This window comes from Prinia subflava, chromosome 8 (assembly GCF_021018805.1).
Source record: "Prinia subflava isolate CZ2003 ecotype Zambia chromosome 8, Cam_Psub_1.2, whole genome shotgun sequence".
NCBI lineage: Eukaryota > Metazoa > Chordata > Aves > Passeriformes > Cisticolidae > Prinia > Prinia subflava.
The window spans coordinates 9704745-9711716 of record NC_086254.1 but is presented as its reverse complement, the minus strand read 5'-3'; positions in this window follow the sequence as shown (position 1 = coordinate 9711716).

Here is a 6972-nt window from a genome sequence, read left to right as displayed (position 1 = left end):
GATGGGTGGAAGGAAGGAAGGATGGGTGGAAGGAAGGAAGGATGGGTGGAAGGAAGGAAGGATGGGTGGAAGGAAGGATGGGTGGAAGGAAGGATGGGTGGAAGGAAGGATGGGTGGAAGGAAGGATGGGTGGAAGGAAGGATGGGTGGAAGGAAGGATGGGTGGAAGGAAGGATGGGTGGAAGGAAGGATGGGTGGAAGGAAGGAAGGAAGGAAGGAAGGAAGGAAGGAAGGAAGGAAGGAAGGAAGGAAGGAAGGAAGGAAGGAAGGAAGGAAGGAAGGAAGGAAGGAAGGAAGGAAGGAAGGAAGGAAGGAAGGAAGGAAGGAAGGAAGGAAGGAAGGAAGGAAGGAAGGAAGGAAGGAAGGAAGGAAGGAAGGAAGGAAGGAAGGAAGGAAGGAAGGAAGGAAGGAAGGAAGGAAGGAAGGAAGGAAGGAAGGAAGGAAGGAAGGAAGGAAGGAAGGAAGGAAATGCATTTATAGTGAAGAACCAGCCGATTTCTAGTTTGCCACCTCCCCAAAGCATCGCCCCACCCGCGGCGTTCTCTCCATCCCTGGGCTCTCTCTGCTCTGTTTATGGAATTGCAGCTCAAGCAGCAGGAATGGGAGAGGGCTAAAAGCAGCACCTTGCACGGACAGTGCCTCTGGCAATGTGCCTCTTGTGCATTTATAACCTGGAATCTCAACAGGAAACCCTCAGCTCAACCTACAGCAGCAGTGTCTCCCCTCACGTGCTCTCTGCAGAAAAAAAGGGGGAAATTCTCCTTTCCCAGGCAAGATTTAAACCAAAAACGACCTGCGTGGTTCCACAGCAGTGAGTGAGACAGGAATCAAAGTATATAAAATAGATATTTATACAGCACCAGCGTTGCTCATAGTGTTTTAAAAACAATAAAGCAGCAGCTTATATAGTCTCTTGCATATTGGGGACATGAAATAAAGCCAAGACAGGAGCTGGAACATCTAATTCCCTGGCTACACGGAAGAGAGAGTGATTCAGGTTTACAGGGTGCCATTCAGTTTTATGACAATATCTCCTAATACAGCAGGTTTATCAATTGAGCAAAAAGGCACAACGGGGTGTGTTATTATTGGAGCCTAATCTCATGCCTCGGGTGTGTTGTGCGAGGCACGGGGGCAAAAGGCCACACCACTGTGTGATTATCCAACAGCAATGCTCACTCAGGACGCCGTGTCTGGATTATAAAGTGGATTGGCTTAGGTTTTAAAATGAAATGTTAACATTTGTTGCTTAGGTTTCAGCCGAGGATGGATCTCCCTGCTGTGGGTGTGAAGAATGGAGAGCACAGGCAGAGGAAAAGCGAATATCCTGCTCGGTGTCACTGAGTGTCCTCTTGCCTACCAGGCTGCTCATGGCTTTGGGTGCCTCCAACCCAACACCCCGGGGAGGAAAGGATCTTCCTGGGCCGTAAGAAGGACCCAGGACACAGAGATCTGGACAGGAACCCAGAGCACAAGTTAGCTCCCCACAGAAAGCCTCAGAGAGCAGGTCCCCAGTCAATCTGATGCTCCTGGCTGAAGGATGGTGCTGAGCTTCCCTCCTGCTCAGGCCTCACCTTCCCACCCCTAAAATGGACCTAATCTCACTTCCCACAGATGTTCCCGAGGTCTAAGAAGCCTCCTGAGATCCCAGGAACATCCACCATGGATTAAATGGCCCCTGTGCAAAAGGCACGGAGTCAAAGACTTGTTATTGTCCAAATGGAGTAAATATCTCCTAAAAACAGGTCCCCTTTAGGCCGGTGGGATAACGGGGCACATGCTGCATCCCCAGAGGGAGAACAGGACCCTAACAGGTTTTAATTAGCACTCTCCTAGCAGCAAAGTTCCTGTCTATTGTCACTTAATTACTGTGTATCTACCCCAACAGACATTAAGCTTTCCCTATGACCTCTCGCTCTCTACACCCTTGTCATTCTCTCTCTCGGAGCCCCGTGTGACACTGGGGAAACACGGAGCAACTTCTTAATTAATTGGACTAATTAGTCTCCTAGATGGCTGGACAGCTGGACCCTATCTCCGCCCTGATCTGCTCGTGGAGGGAACAATCAAATCGCGGTTTGTTTCTCCGGACTCGACAAAGTCCCGGCGCTGCCGTGCCCTGGTTCCCATTAACCCGGCTCCCCCGGGAGTGCTGGGGAGGATGAAGACGTTTCCCTTTCGCTAATGAAGTCCTCAGCAGGACCAGCCCGCCGCCAGAGCAGCACCTGGAAGCCTCACAAAGGGTCAAGGTTTCCTCTCAACCCTCTCAATCCCTCTTTGCAGGGTTTGTAACTTTGCTCTGGCTCAGAGCCCTCCCCGCTGGGTCCCAGCATCACCCCGGAACTCTTCACACCTCCCAAAACAATCTTAGGCCTTTTTAAACCTCTGGATCATGCCTGATTTTGCAAAAGGACCATATTTGATGCTCCTGAAGGGATATTTTTCCCTTCCATGTCCACACACACACCAGCAGCCGGGACTTGTCACTGAGGCTCCCTCCCAACACAGCACTGACTCCTTTCCTTGCTCAATAAACTGCAGCATTTTCCATCCAGGGAAAGGTTTGGACCATGCCACACTCACAAGGGGTAACCTGCATAGCTGGGGTTTGGTAATTCTCAGACTTTTACTGTTTCACTAAAGGCTTTTTTGCCTTTAGATATCTCAGAAGTCCTTTTGATTCACAATGGGAATATGGGGAATAATTGTTTCAGACATTCTGCTATAGATCCACACACTACAAACCAGGGACAAAAGATAAGAATATTTTCTGCTCCTGGAGAATTTTTGCAGTTCTGAGTGCTGGGATTTTATTCCTGATTTGCTGAGTGTGAACTCCACCCAGAAGCAAAGACTGGGATTATTATTTTTTTTTCACCGTCTCTATTATTTCCTTCGGAGCCACAAGCTGCTCTCCCCAAACGATACAGCTTTAAAAAAACCTGGGAACAGCGAGGATCCATCTGGAGATTTATAAAAAAACCCAAAAAAACCCAAACACTCGGCGCATTTTGGAAGCAAATTCCAAACAGCTGAAGGCTGCAGCAGGAGGGAAATGGGAGGCAGCCACGGTGGCTTGGCAGACGAGAGGCAAAGGAGCCGTGAGCTGCAGGAGCAGCAGCAGCCGCAGAAAAGGCAGCAATCGAGCCCTGGAACACGCACGGCACTCGCAGGGATGTGAACAGAGCCGGGATTTGCTCGGAGCAGCATCAGCTCCTCGGAGGGACTCGGGGGTTTGGCGGAGAGGAAAACAAGGAGGAGAGAAAAGCACAGCACAGAGACAGGCACGAGGTGTCCTCTCCCCTTCCACAGCCCAGCACAAAATTATCAGAGGGGGAATTGAAATAAATGATGGAGAGCATCGGGGCAGGCGCTTCCCCCTCGGGCTGGAGCTCAGGGAACTTTCCCGAGTCAGGAAGTTGAACAGTGGGAAACAGGAGCTGCAGCTTCCCGAGCTGCTCAGGACTCTGCCCAACCTCGGTTCCCTCAGCCCTGAGCAAAGCTGGGAATCCAAACCCCCGGGCTGGCTCACTGCTCCAGACATCACCTGGGCTGTCAGGTTATCGATGAGATTGAAATAAACAGGGAAAATGGAGCAAATAATAGAAAAGGAAAAGACTATTTTCCAGGAATTTATCCTTTCAGAATGTCCTACAGCAGACAGAGGTGACCAGATTCCAGGTACTTTGATCCTCAGATGAGAAAATGATCAATTATCTGACTCTACAAGTGCTGCAGGACCAGCTCAGCTTTGGTGGGAACTATCACATTCCTCAGCAAGTCCCTGAATTCCTGCAAAAAAGAAAACTGCAAGTGTGCAAGGCACCACCGGGGTCTGCACTGCCCAAAATCCAGACTCTGGACCAGCAGATCCCTGGATTTAACTGAGATCCACCGAGCTGATCTTGCCTGGCCTCACACCCAGGAATTTCCCAGACTCAGTTCCAGTGCCTCATCCACAACTTTGTTCATTTTCCCCAATAAATGGCATTTTGTTTTATAAAGACATTCAGCCTGTATTTATAAGACTTGTGAGTGATTGAGCATCTACCATATCCCCTGGCAATTTTCTCCAATGGTTAATTACTGTGGCTGTCAAAACACACTCTTCAATTCTCATTTGAATTTCTCTGCCATCAGTTCCCAACCACAGAACCCTGCTGTATGTTTTATTTTTTTCTCTTGTTCTGCTTTAGAGTCTTTTACTGTCTCTTATTCTTCCCTGAGTTGGTATTTGTAGATTATGACCACATTGTCTTTTAACCTTTTCCCACGTAAAGATTGGTTTGAACTCCTTGGCACCTGACAGAAGATTATCCTAACGCACTTCTGCACTGCCGAGGGGCTGCAGGGAGGGACAGGGACTGCAGGCAGGAGGGGCTGCGTGGGTATAAAAAAGGCAATCAAGCCCTGAAAAGTGACCTGTACAACTCCCTCCCCGCGTCCAGGCTGCCTTTTTGCACACTGCCTAAACCACGGGCACTTAAACACACAGAGGATGAGAGTTCAGAAGGCAAAGGCATCAAAACATCCCGAGCATTTTGGCTGCTGGTCAAACCCATGGGCTCAGTGCAGTGCTCTGCCCACATCCGAGCCCACCAACCATCCCAAGGGTGGCACAGCCTCTTCCCCAGCGCCTCCCAGTGCCCCCAGCTCCCGTCCTCACTCTGGAGGGAGAGGAGAGCCTGGATGTGCCCCCCCAGCAGCTTCCAATTCACTGGCAGAGCACCAACTATTACCTTTTTAACTTGTGCATTTTCAATACATACAAAGAACATGTACAACAAGGTTTTGCTGTGGTCAATAATCCCTGAAATGATGTTTTCAACAAACCTCATTTCAAGTCTAGATCTGGAGTAGAGAAGTGATTGGATGAAAGGCCATTATATGACTGCTGTAATTTATTCTGCAGAGAGCTAAAACCACCAATTATCTGACATGAATGACACCACTTCTTTTTCTTACCAACACAAAGGTGCACAGTATCTATTTTCTGAGATCTAATTTAAATTTTAAAAAACCTCCTATGTTTAAATAAAAGGTGGCAGATACAAACCAGCTCAAGTCAGAAACACTGAGCAGGAGTGAGGAATCTCAGCTGAGGCAGGAGCTGCATCCCCTGGTCCCTGGGTTCCACTGGGGATCCTGGGGAAGCAGCAGTGGTGGCTGCACTAGCTCTGTTCACAGGCAGAGTGGTTTGTTGCTTTGCCATGGGGCTCTAAAAAGGGGATTTTGTTTTCACACAAGCTAAAACAATCTGAGTTTTGGGATGCAGAATCTGGCTGGCAGATGCACACCCCACACTGGCCTGGTTGGGTTTCCTATCTGGTGCCTTGGAAGCTGCAGCAGCCAGGTGCCTTCAGCAGGTTCTAAAGTCAGACAAAAAGCCCAGCAAACTCTCTGTATAAAATCAGAAATGCTTATTTAATGGGCAGCACCCTCTGCTGTGCTCCCCATCCACCACACCTTTCTCTGGCTGAGGAAACCAGTGACCCACTTGCTGGACCAAATTAATTAAATCCCTTTCACTCATTAACACCAACGAGTGAGCGAGTGCTTATTTTAGAAGTGCAATTATTTCCCGTCCTCTCCTCCAGAAGGACCCTGGCACCCAGTGAGCCCTTGTGTGGTGCTCCTGGGGCTGCCCAGGGTGCTGAGGCTCCAGGAGAAGTTCTGCAGCCCCAGCTGGAGCCCAGGCAGTGGCCAAGGGCCCCTGGAGGGAGCTCAGAGCTGCCTCAGTGTTAATTTACTGCAGGGAAAGGCTGCTGCTGCTGTAAGCAGGGCAACACCTTTAAACTGACAAATGTGAGTGACACAAGTGACAACATCTTGCCAGTTTGCTGCAAGGGGATGGAGAGGAGCAGCCTGGATCATAAACCACCGGCTTTAATCTTCCACCAAAAAAAGGAAAAAAAAATTACAAGCAAGAGCAGGAAGATAAATATAATTACAATATTCTGAAAAGCTCTGTACATATGTGCATCTATCTGGAATGTTCACCTGGGGAATTGCAATGGCTCTGTGCTGGGGAAGGTGGGAACCCTCAGCTCTGAGCAGGCAAATCCAGCTCCTCATCTCAACCATTGTCAGATGGTTTGAAGGGGACAAACTGGGAGGAGACCGAGGTCTTCCCCTCTCATGTTTAATTCAGTGTTGGTTTCTGGAGCATGGTATAGGACAGGGAGTGAAGTGTGTGAGCCCCTCTGTACCAAATTCAATATCTGAGCATCCTGGCAGGATGGGCCGAGGCAGCACCTGCACAGGAGCCTGGACACCCCTCCTGGCTCTCAGCACGTTCTGAGGAGCCCACTGACCTGCTCACCAGCAAATAACAGAAATTAATGTCTGATCTGGCATTTGGAAACCTCTGAAGGAAATGACAGGATCATAAATCCACGATGCTCCTTTGAAATGTCATTAGCATTGCCAATGCTTCAGGTCAAGCCTGAGCCTGAAAACCATAAACAACCCCAAGGAAAACAGAAGTGCTCCGAGGTGAGAAAACCCTTTCTGGGAGAGGGACCTACAGTTTTCTAAACCAGCTTGAACTTACTGCAGCAGCTCCTATTTATCTTCAACAACGACTTCATAAACTCCAATTCTGGGGCTCAAATGAAGGCAAACACTTTTTATGGAGTGCCTCAGCTCATTTGGCTCCGTTCATCGCGGCCCCGTGGCTGTAGCGGGAGCGGAGCCGTTTACACCGCCCTGGAGGGATGGGCAGCGAGAGGACTCGGAGCTGTCACTTCCTCCTCCCCGTATTTTACAGCCACTGCTGCTGCTGGAGGTGGTTTCTGCTTTTCCTATCACGGCGACATCTGAGTGCCGCTTCCAATGAGGCCAAATGGCCAAGTTTCTAGCGGGCTTGGGACACTGGGAATTAATCAAAGTTCAACGTTTATGTCCCGCGCTCATTCATCAGCGGGAGCAGCCAACACCACTCCAAGGGAGGACACCTGGCTTCTCCTTCTGC